The sequence below is a fragment of the Ostrinia nubilalis genome, chromosome Z, assembly GCF_963855985.1.
Source record: "Ostrinia nubilalis chromosome Z, ilOstNubi1.1, whole genome shotgun sequence".
In the NCBI taxonomy this organism is placed as follows: Eukaryota; Metazoa; Arthropoda; class Insecta; order Lepidoptera; family Crambidae; genus Ostrinia; species Ostrinia nubilalis.
Genome location: NC_087119.1, coordinates 17,892,507 through 17,905,725, shown reverse-complemented (window position 1 = coordinate 17,905,725; position 13,219 = coordinate 17,892,507).

Here is a 13,219-nt window from a genome sequence, read left to right as displayed (position 1 = left end):
TTACACAAAAGAATTGTCAATTGATTGATGAGGTGAATTATATTTACACTTTCCGAGAAATTGCGTAAAAATAAAAAAAATATATAAAAAAAGTAATCTAAAGAAGCTGCGGGTACACTACATTATTAAGCAAAAGTTTATCGTCGACTAATTTATCGCGCGAAACTAAAATTTTGATATCCGATTTTTCTTGGACCCGACCTAACGCTACGTACAATTGGCCATGACTGAACACGTCCGACCGCAAGTCTACGCCTACCCGATTTATAGTCTGCCCCTGACTCTTATGAACAGTCATGGCATAACACAGAGCTAAGGGGAATTGCCGTCGCGTCATTTCGATGGGGCTGTCCGGTTCGATTGGAGCTTTAAACAAGATACGCGGAATCAAAAATTCGTTTGTTTCGCCTGGCTTGCGAACGGTTATTATGCGCGGCGTAGTTTTCACGACGATAACTTTTGTGCCATTGACCAGTCGGTCTGAAAAACTAAGATTGCGGATTATCATGCACACGCATCCTACTTTTAGTGTTAGATCATGTTCTGGAACACCCTTTGGCTGCAGTTTATTTAACGCGTCCGCGCCTAAAAATATATCGTCCGCGTTATCGGAAAGGACTTTATCGATTGAATAAAAGTGTAACGGTTCCGACTCTACTCTATCTAATACTATGGAATTAATTTCTCTAACGTTTTGATTGTGTGTGGTGAGTATTGCTCGACCAGCACACGTGTCCGGTTCAATAATGACAACATGTGAAAAAACAAAATCTATTAAATCGTTCAAATCTGTAACATAAGAAAGGTGGGAAGTTAAATCTACTAAATTTAAAATTGAACGATTTACCTTTACAGTTTGAACCGGCAATTGATTCGATCCCAGTTTTAATAAAAAGTCAGAATACTCTGGGTCGTCTCTGTTACGTTGGGAAGTGCTCAAGTTGAAAATTTTAATTTGTTCCCAAATCGGTGAGGACTTGACTGAACAATTGATTACGTCAGAGTTACTTTTAGCTTTTACTACGACAGGAGGTATCTGACGGAAATCTCCTGCGAAAATTACGATTTTCCCACCAAAAAGCCTGTTACACTTCATCAAATCGCGGAGAGACCTATCAAGCAGGTGAATTAAATATTTGTGAGCCATAGGGGCTTCGTCGTAAATAATAACGTCAGCTTGTCGAACAAGCTCAGCGCGCTGCGAACCATTGGTAATGCTCCAGTAACCAAGATCATCTACGGGGTTGAGGGGGAATTTAAACATGCTATGTGCCGTAATGCCGCCTACGTAATTTTGCGCCGCGATACCTGAACTCGCCGTACACAAGACAATTCCTAAATTTCCGCGTGCGTGTGCAGTAATTACATTTAAAAGCAAAGTTTTACCTGTTCCGGCAGGCCCGTCAATGAAAATGGCAGTATTGTTTGAGTTTCGGAACTCGCTGTCACTCAGGAGAGTGTGAATATAACTAAACACGAGGTTTTGGTCGGGGGATAATTTTGGTAGCCAGCTACTCACGAACGTGTTTAACTCGTCGCGATTATATTCGACGCGCTCGCGGCCTACTTCGGTCGAATCGTCTATAACGCCCGGTAACCCTTGCTCGACAAGGGATGTCCCATGTTTACGCAATAACCGGTCGATTTGGACGAGACAAAGTTTGTACGCTTTTTCTGCGTCATCGGATAAACGCTGCAAAAAATCCTGACCAATTAAATGTTTGTACTTATCCCACAAAGAAACGACCCTAACCCCGTTCACAGCTAAGAGTACGAAAAAGCTACGCAGCCGTGGTCCAGTCAAAAATGTAGATGCTTCCTGCATAGCAATCTCATACTCCGCTTCATCGTCCGCGATCCCGAGAGCTTTCGCAGCTTCCTGGAAAGTTTTGCACAATGGACCACCAAGTTTATATAAATCGTCGTAACTACGACACGGCTGAGACGCTAAAAGAAGACGCAAGTAAAATAATTCACCTCTGTTTGGCGCGACCCAGAATAAACGCGATACTAATTCGCCCCTTTGCCGTCTTGTCAAAAATTTATTATTGCTTAATTCAAAGATTTCAACGTTTCTAGTGGTGGGACGTCGCGAATGAACAATATACCGCTCGTAAAAATCTAAATATGTCAAGTTATCAAACTGTTCACCGAGAGGCCTTTTGAAATAAGTTATTAAGTCCGAATGAGCGCGGCGCGCGGCATCTGCTTCGGTTCCCGGCTTGAAAAATATGGATTGTTGGCCCTCAAGGTGTACGGCGAGCTGCTTTACGTTCGGTTCGCGAGCTGTTACGTCAAACTCTAAAATGCGCCACGTCGCTTCGCAAGAACCAAGGTAACGTTTGGTGACATACTGCTCGATTTCGTTATTTTTATTTGAATCAGGAACGACTGTAACGCGCGATTCGTCAGGACCTTTGGTCATGTATTTGAATAGATATTTGACGATCGCGCGTGCGGAATATGCTAATAAAGGACAATGTTCGTTCTCCATACATTGTTCGCCTAAAGAACCAACAATTTTGACATATTACTACCCGAAAGCGAAATAATACGATTCTGTGTGTAAGAACAATGATTCCTGATGGACACTTGCCATAAAATTAATGATTAAGAATATTAAATCACAGCGATTTTATAATATGTCGTTTATGACAACATGGCGTCTAATGTATTGTGTGAATGTATGAACACCGATTCGCGAAAAATGTTTTGTATTGTCGTCACGCCGAGTCGCAGCCAAATAGTATAAAATAATAGAACAAGTTTTAGAAATACAACTCGGCATTCCACTTTTACAATATGCCCACATATTGCACGTAAATAAACAACATGAATCGTAGGTTGTTTCCACCCTTGTCATCTGACACATGAAATAAACTCCTATTGTATTATAGATATCGAAGCCGAATCGTATATAATAATAGAATGGGTTTTGGAGATCACTCGGGGTTCCACTTTTATAAAATACCTACATATTACATAAAAATACCACGAATCATGAGTTTTCTTTTCACCATTTACATCTGACACGAGATAACAAACTCCTATCTCCATGACTACCATCGTAGTCTATGCCAAAGACTACAATATTTTAAGCAAGAAGTTTCAAACCTTAGCGGCTACGGTAACCCCTGGGCCACATACATCATGATAACATTCGGTCGACACCGGAACGAAGTCTTGCGATTATGCAAAAAAGCATCGTATTCTAGTGCGGCTATATCACGTTCAACCGGGGTTTTAATTCGACTAAAGTCCTGACTAAAGACTGGAAGAAAATACGCCGCATTGTATGAGCACTTCGTGTTCGTTAAAGCGGCTTCAGATCTAGAGCCCACATAGTTTTCTTTCCAATAATATCCGCAAGTAGCGCTGCATGATCTTTACAACAAAAACGGCAATAGTTATTAAGGTGCCAAAATTATATGATTACTTTGGCACGGTATTATACACGTTCGAAGATTTGTCATTTTCATTCATTTCTTCATCATCATCATCATTTCAGCCACAGGACGTCCACTACTGAACATAGGCCTCCCCCAATGACTTCCACATCGCACGGTTGGTAGCGGCCTGCATCCAGCGCCTTCCCGCTACCTTTATCAGGTCGTCGGTCCACCTTGTGGTGGGTTGACATTGCAGAATATGACTTTTGATAGGTTCATCATAGAATTCGGCGGGGATATCCTCACGGAGGAAGTTCGTAAAAGGGCGGAACAAGATCTTATAATAATGCAAGGCCGAAGCTGTTACGCGCGTGCTCCTACGTGTAATCCGGCGAGTATGCAATAAATAGTAATGTCTGGTAAATAGTGGTAATACGTATCGTTCGTTCGTTCGTTTCAGCCGAAAAGACGTCCACTGCTGGACAAAGGCCTCCCCCAAGGATTTCCACGAAGACCGATCCTGCACCGCTCGCATACAGGCACCTCCCGCGACCTTCACCAGATCGTCGGTCCACCTAGTGGGAGGCCTGCCCACGCTACGTCTTTCGGCTCGTGGTCGCCACTCAAGAACTTTCCTGCCCCAGCGGCCATCAGCTCTACGAGCTATGTGCCCCGCCCCGTCTATGTCTGTATGCGCTACGATTACAGGGTATCATTTTGCATAGTCGCAAGACTTCACTCCGCTGCTGTCAAATCAATGTCGCATAATGTTATCGCAATGTGTGTGGCCCTTGGCCAAATCACAGAAGCCTATGCGAAGAAAGAGCACTTGAATGACAATAAAAATCAGGGTTACCATTTTATAAGATTTCCTCACTATTGAGGGTAACAAAGTAACATTAATAATCTAGCCATTAATTACATTTATTACCTATACGAGAAAGTAAAGCAACATGCGGTTTTATTTTAATGTGTAAAATATTAAACCCCTCATATTTGTAACAGTTTGTTCCAAGTTTAGTTTTACTGTTTTGTTAACAGTATTGCTGTTTCAGCTGTCACTGTGAAGCTTTGGGAAAATAAATAAATAGAAAAAATATTAACATAAATATTTATTTAAGTTTTTATGTTCATTATCATAATATGCCAATTTAAGTTACACTGTGTGACAGTCTTTGACACTAAACAAACTCTTCAGCTTAATAATACCTACCTACAGGGCGTTTTTATAGTTACTCTTGCTGATGAAACAAGAAGGGTTGATTCTACTACTGAAATACAACTACTTTTCTTACAGGACCAATATCAAATTCTCAAAAAAATTCACATCCTCGTGATGGTGATAATTTCTATGGAGAGGTTTTTTTTATATTCGGTCTCTTGGGATAAGTTATTCCATTTGAGCAGTAGAATTAATCCTTTTTATTCGATCACATATAAAAACAACACAAGTGTTTAGGAAAACTTCTTCTTTGGTATGGTATCACTACGGAGTTATAATGTCGGCAACTCTGTATCACTGACTTGTAACTTTCAAACAGCATGAATAATAAGGGCACCACATTGGTTTTCTTTCTGAAAAAAGGCTTTCAGTTTTAGTACTAACCCTTTAGCACTATTTCATTGAAATAAAAATACAATAAACGCACAGAAGACTGAAATTGAGTCAACTGACGTGACATTTATAATTTGTTGACATTATGACAGTTTGACAAGACTAGGGATTGAAAAAGTTTTAATTGAAAAAGTAAAATGACAATTTATTAAAACGATTCACATGGATATAATCGATTAAAAATATTTATAAAATGTTCTGATACTTGCCTGTAGCGATTATCCAATCCTGGTTTCTACTGAAAAACTACCTCGTGGCAAGATTTTAATAAAATAATAAAATCTTTATCTTCTCTTTCACAATCTATAAAAGTTCATTTGGTCTATTATTATACATGTGCTATGAATGAGGGTTTTCGCGATTGAAAAATCCGCGAGATGGCAATACGTAGACGCGAGGTCCAAATGCTGCATGATTGGTGGATATCTGTCAATGTCATGTCAAAAATAACCAATCATGCAGCATTTGGACCTCACGTCTACGTATTGCCATCTGGCGGATTTTTCAATCGCGAAAACCCTCATTGGCATAGATTATGAGAGACTGGCAACTATACTAGGTTGATATCAGGTGATCCGTCTGCTCATTTGCCTCCTGTCACATAAAAAAAAAATATATATGTTTCTCACACTTCAACTGGCATTGGATTCAACATCGGATTCTGACACTTTTACAGTTATGATACCATGAATATCAGTTTATGGTCCTAATTATTTTTATTTTATTTACGACCTTCGACCAGTTGGACACTTTAGATATCTTCTTGTAATAGTGTCAAACTGTCAATATCTTTTTAGCTTTTAACGCAAATCTAGTCTTCAAAGCAGTTTAATCGATTTATTTTATTTTCAAAATCGATATTTTATTGTCTATGATGGCCGCAGGAACATCACTATACATGGACTCCCAGCAATAAAGTACGGTAATGCCTCGTACAGATTTTATCGGCAAAAATTATGGAACTTGATAGGTTTTAGACCATGCCACGCACCAAAACGTCCGGAAGTTGTAATAGTATTATAGAATAAACGTTAAAAGACTTATTTATTTAATTTTTCAATGCTTAAGTGTCCATTAGAATGAAAGGGTGCTTAATGTATTAAAAAAAATAGAAAATAATTATGATGGGTTAATGTTTTTGGGCGGTTTTTTAGGCGGTTTCTGACAATGTCCTTTATGTGACAGTCATACTTGAGGAGAAGAGCGGCATTGTACGGAACGACCCACAAATCACTAACCGTTATGTCTCTATTTCTAAATTTAATGGTGGCTTGGTTTTTACTATCACGGCGTAAATGAACAAAACCTTTGTCATCGCAGTAAGTTACAGCCGTTTCAGATTTAGGGAAATACTTTGTGCATTTCATTTTTTCAGTATCCCAACATGGCAAATCTGTTCTATGTGGAGGTCCACATGGGCCGTGTATCATGTGATCAAGCACAGCCTTGCGTAATCTACCACCTGCCTCAGAAGGAGGAGGGATATCTGCCCTTACAAATTGATCGATTTCAAAATTTTGTATGGGACCACCCCCTTCGATTCTAAAACAAATGTGGGCATGGGGCAGTCCTCGTTTTTGAAACTCTATGACATGCATAATATACATACATCTACCAAACCAAGCACCAGTTCTAAGGTCTTTTAAAAGTTGTGCGAGTTTCAAGTTAAAAACTCTCGCACAAATTAAAGGATTAGGCCTTTGTCCTTGTGGAGTAGATTGTTGGATCTCGGGCCATTTTGGATTGCATGTCATCGTTAAAAAGTATGATGGAGTGCCCAGTCTATTGACCAGTGCAATCGCATCCATATATTTAGTTTTCATATACCGTGGACCTCCAGTAAATGTATTGGGCAGATAGACACGTCCCGGCACAACACCGCCCTCTCCCCGTATGGTTTCATCTGCTGCTATCTGGTTACTTATCTCTACTGAGTTTTCTACTTCCTGAAGGGGAGCAGATCTAAGAGCAGCATCTGAGGAATGATTCTGCATATTAAAAATGTACCTAAGTCGTTCCTCTGAAATTCTACAGAACATATCTACTATCCATTCCTCAGAAAGTCTGTTCAACTCTGAAAACCGCGGCTCAGATAGCAACAAACAACGGACGTATTTATTTTGTGTTAGTTTTACGCCGTTGTTATCGAGTCTATTCGGTAACCAACCGGGATTACCGTGTGGATACAGCAAAGGATATTGAAAAGTTTCATACAGCGGATGTAAAATGTCTACAGTGTGCGGTTTTCGAGCACCTATGCGCCATATGACTATAGCTTTAGGAATATAGCGTTCGCGTTCTGTGCTCAGAATTGCGGCTATTTCCGAACCGATTGGCATGTCTCCTAAAATATTACCATGGGAGCGTCGCGACGTGGGTTCAAATATCAAATGTGCCTCCTCGGAAGGCTCCTGACTTAAACGTTTAAAACAATCTATGTACGGACTAACATTATGCATAAAATTGGTAATGCAACAAACTACCTCCATGTCTAAATTTTGGCTTACAGCTACCCTTTCCCGTTCGTCATAAATATACATACCGATGGGATTGTTTGTGTCGGTGTAAGCTAAATCAAAAACGCGATGGTAAGTTCGGCCCTGAATTTTTAAGAATGAAATACCGGTATTTGGTTGATGAAAACCATGAGAAACGCCTAATGCGCTAAACGAAAACAAATGATTAAAAGCTCGCGATCTTAAAAGGAAAGCTGGGTGGAAATAGAACTCTTCGGTTAACGGCGGTAAATTTTGAACATTATATGCTCCAGAACCACAACACCATTTGACTCTACCTTTTTCCTCAACAAAAATTCGCGCCTGACATTGAGGACATCTATGACTGTCATTCAAAGACAGTTTTTTTAAAGAATGAGTCTGAAGTGAATCTAGGTCGTCGTTTTGTTTTTGCCCGATCAAAATATTGGAATTACGCAACGCGGGTTCTAAATTTCTGTTTACTACATTATATTGTTGTGACGCTTCTTTATTAACTTCCGGATTTTGTTGCGAATACCGTTTTACCGCGTCCCTGTGAACGGAGGGATTGTTTTGAGAGTATCGTTTGACCGCGTCCCTGTTAACGGAAGGATTGCTTTGAGAGTATCGTGTAACCGCGTCCCTATGAACCGAGGGATTTTTTTGTGTGTAACGTTTTACCGCGTCCCTATGGATAGTTGGGTTCTGGGTAGCATAACGTTTCACAGCCTCTCGGTGTTTAAGAGTTTTGGCTGACGTTACGTTACTAACCCGACCGCTATTTAAATCAACTCTATCAATTACAACGACTGGCTTTAATTTCAATTTGACATCAGAATGTGTAGTACTGACGGACAAAGGTTTCGCATCATGGGCAATTTTTAACGCAGTTAAATCTACTCTTTCAAGAACCACAACTGGTTTTAATTTTTCATTAATTAATTTAGATTTTTTCGGTGCGGAAGAATCTACTTTAGATTTAGATGATCTCTTTTTTTTGGGTCGACCTCGTTTGGTTGATTGCACCGGTGCAATGTCTATTGATTCTAACTCAACTTTTTCAAGGACTACGACAGGTTTCAACGTTGTTAATTTCGCGTCGCGTGGCTCGAGTGGGACGACGGGATCTAAGTTTAGCGCAAAATTTACTACAGTTAATTTATGTATAGAATATTGCGCCGAGGTATACGCATGTCCTATGAACAGTAATTTTGCGAGATCTTCTAAATTTTGGCAACAAAACAAACGCGCCTTATTTTGAGTTTCGTCCCGATGATTAAATTTATTATTGATGCCAACCGCATGGCTATTAAATAAATAAAATTTGTTGCCAAATTTCCAAAAAGAAACCGTATAATTGTTCCCGGTGAACAAGTAACTATCCCGAGTATCGTTACGTTCGCGAGTGAATACACGGTCGCGCAAAATATGAACTAACTGCAATGTTGCAACATCAACATCGCGCAGTGAAGCTGGAAAAAGCCCGTTTTCAATCCAGTTGGGTTCCATTGCATTAATTTTAACCGCGAAGTTCCCTACTCGATAATCATTTGGCAATTCGTCTGGTAATAAGAAAACGTGGTCCCGAGGTTTACACTGCAAGTAAAGTAAATCACCGTACTGAAGAATAGTATTGATATCCGCAACATCAAACACGGCCCGATTTTTAATAACTGACAAAGCGGATGCACATGCTGACATGGCTACACACTGTGCATTATTACCTTTATACCGTGCATCGCCTTGATGGGACAATCCTTTACCAGAAATTAATAATTAATAATAGTCTGATTGACAATGAAGTCGCGCTTATTATGCATTACGAATACATAATTTAAAAGAAAGTAATTTGCTTCGAAATACAAAATGCAGGTGGTTTCTTTATTTTCAGATAATATGCTGATACCTTATCAAGACAAAAATAACGAAAACTCTAAAAGATTCAAGTCAATCTTCTCTTAAAATTATTGTCATAAAATATAAACGTATAAATAATGCAACTTCAGTATCTAAATTGAATGATAAAAAGTGTTATAGATTTATATGACACAGGGAAGATAATTAAAAGATTGGTCACATAATTAATGCTAATTTTCAACTCAGTTATGTAATATTATAAAAATACTTTCATTATCTTCTAACACTCTCCGCTAAAATATCTAAAGCATTTTGACAAGGCCTTAGAACATCACCTTAAAGCAATATCAATCATGCTAATTTTGAGGTACACACAGAAAACAAAATGACAAACTATAGTGCCAACAAATTTTCTGAAAATAAATCGTCAATAAATTCATATTCAGTTATAAATGGTTATGCAATGAACAATTAGTGTTAAATTTTACAATGCCTACCTGATTAATTACTTTTATTGTTTTGGTAATTGAAATTAAATTTGTTTTTTACTAATAAATAAAAGAAATTAAAAGTAGATATACCTACCTATAGAGACCTACCTAAACCGAAAATCCAAACTCATACAATTAATAGCAGCTAATGCTAATAGTAATAAGAAGTTTAATGTAAACAAAAGTTTGAAATTTTATTATAATTGAACAACATTACCCACTTAAGTAGGTAGGTAATGTATCCAAATTACTAAAGAAAACAGTAAATTGTATTAAAAACAAATGCCTACCAGTTAAGGTATGTAATGATGGAAATCAATGATTATACAAATTAGTACTAACCTATTTTACTGTAACTGTACCATTTTGCAGTAAGTTCATATTACAACAAGTAATTTTATTAGGCTAATCCTACCTAAAAAATGCATTGCATTGATACAATATTTCCTAAAATAAAACTAATGCAAATTCAGATAACAGGCTTGCCTAACCCCATTGAGACAATAAGTAGGTACCTACCTATCTAATTTCTGCTTATCAAACATACCTAAATTAAATTAGTAATAATATGAATCAAAAGAAATCTAGAATTTATGTTTCTGTAAAAATGAAAAATATTATAGGACCTTAGATTAATAATCTAAGTAGGTATAGGACCAATTTCAAACATGATGAATATTGATAACTTCAATCAATTGGTGCACATCTATTTGAAGTTAATTAATTTATGACAAGAGATAAAAATTAAATGTTATTAATACCACTATTCAAGTAGGTAAATTATAATTAGTATAATTATTAATCTTGATTTATAAAAGGCTAGATATTATGGTCAGATCCAGACTTATACAAGTTCAAAAAAAAGTACCTATACCTAGTAAGATGAATGTTAAATCAGAATTCAACGCACTAAATTGAAAATATTGATAAATAAATACAAATATAACAAGCGCAGGATATAAGTAGTATCAAATGCAAATAATCCTATTGCAAATCTGAAGGTTTTCAAATAATATTTAAACTGCATTGATATTACCTACCAATATTTGAGAAGGATTCAATCAAGTTCTTATTATTGATTTGATTTCAGAGCAAATCAATTATTTTAACTACACTGAAACATTAATTAAATTAGATGTGATTTAATAAATGCTTTGTTTATAATAAGAACTAAAGTTATGCTTACTTGTGTATTTTAAATACCTAATGTAACACCAATTTCAACAGTAAATAATCCTACATGTAAAATTATTTTATATAACTATTCATATGAAAACCATCTCAGAGTAAGAAGATCTAAATAACTTTTATTGATAGATAATGTGAATTTATGTTCATCAACAATGAAATGATAACTTGCCTGTTAGCACATTATTAATACAAGTACCTTGTGTGGAATTGACATGTTTCAAAATATAAAGATTTCTTACGTGTTATTAACTATTTACTGTTAGGCATAGACCTTTTTTATAGGTCCATGATTGTAGGTAGGTGTAGATAATTTAAATAACTTGGCAAATAGAATAAGGGGCTACGCCCTTGTAAACCATATTTAGAAAATGTGTGAAGTTATTGACTTGAAAAAGCTAGATCTTATGCAGTTATGAACTACCTACAACACCATTGCCATGTCAATTATAAAAGAAGAAAAATGGCGGTCCATAACTATTCATCAAAGCCAAACATAGTATATTTTTAATGAACCAAAGGACCTAAACACAGAAAATAATGGAAAGAAGAACAAATAAGACTTTATAAGACTTACCCGTGGCGATGCAGACGGCCGTGGTGGAATCGTAGTTGAAGCGGGGCATCGTGAAACTGCAATTATACACATTTAATGAACTAAAGAACCACAAATTATGGCACTGAAGAACCTAAAATACACTTAAAACTTCGATCATTACACTTTAAAAAGTTTTAAACCATAAAAAGTTGTTTGTTTAACATTATTTCATTTGTTTTACAATGGCGTCCCCTTCAACAAAAATGATGCCTACACTAACGGAACGATGAAAAGAAACAATTAAGTTGATATATCATCGAAATTGATTTGTACAATAGTTTTTTATTATTTGACAAATCAATGGATTATAATTTTAATAATATTTACACATAACTTACCGCGATGAAACAAGATGCAAAACAGTTGCGACCGAGAGGGAGGCGGAAGTGAATGAGCGCGAAATGTCTCACTCAACTTTTTTTGGCCACAAAACTTATGACCATAGACAACTTTTGTTTAACCTATTGGTCACCAACCTATTTCGCCTGGAACAGTAAAAAAATATATTTCTGTTTTGAAAATAAAGATTTAGGGTTTTAGGCAATCGCAAAAATACGCATAAAATAACTAAAGCATTTCTATAAATATTTTTATCAAAGAAATATTGCACGGAAATGTTAAACGTTTTGTATTTTAAAAAAGACCATGGCGCTCTAAAGGATATAGAACGCAACTCAGATTTTATTTAATCTGATTTGATTATGATGATTAATTATGATAGAAAAAGAATTATTAATAACAATCGGTTATTATGAATAATTTGGTAAAAGTGATTAAAGAAATCATTTACGTATGTATAAAATTAAATAAACTGCTTAGGGTTGGCCCAAGGTCCACCCCCGCCGCATCTAAACCTATTTATTAAATTTTAAACAATTCGTTTAAATTTTAAACATTCCAATCTCATTATACTAATTTATGGATTACTAATGTTTGGCCAAAAAACGTTTCCCAAATTATTACATCGCAAACAACGTTTCGCAAATTTTCATTTGGCAAATTCTCATTTGGCAAAACAACTTATTGCAAACTTTTAATTCGCAAATGTCGTTTTTGGCATATTATTGTTTAGCAAATTATTGTTTGGTAAAGTATGTTTTGCCAAATGTTTCATTTGGCAAAAATATTTCACGATAAACTATTTACAAAATAATTTGATTGGTGCATAGAATGGAATACAAATTAGCTTGTGGTTATTATTTTGTTTAGTGGGTAGTAAATATAAAATTTGTTCTAAAATAATTTTCTTATTTCATTCTTTTTATCGAAATATCCAAATGATTCATTAACAATAGTGGTGATTTTAGCGCTCGGCGGCCGCTGCCGCGGCACGCTTCGCTCGCCTTCGCGCATTAAGGGTCACTGTTCTAACCTAACCTAACCTACTATTTTCAGCAAAACCTACTTTTTGCAACCATACTACTTTCTGCAGTCTCTTTGTTTTACATAAAATTCTTGTGAAAACCATGATAATGTGCCTTATGCTTTGATTTGTGGGTAACGGTGGGTAAGTATTTGAGGTGTCAATTTGACCAAACAAATTATTTGGGACATAATATTTGACGAAATAAAACATTTGCTATATAAACATTTGCCAAGTAAAA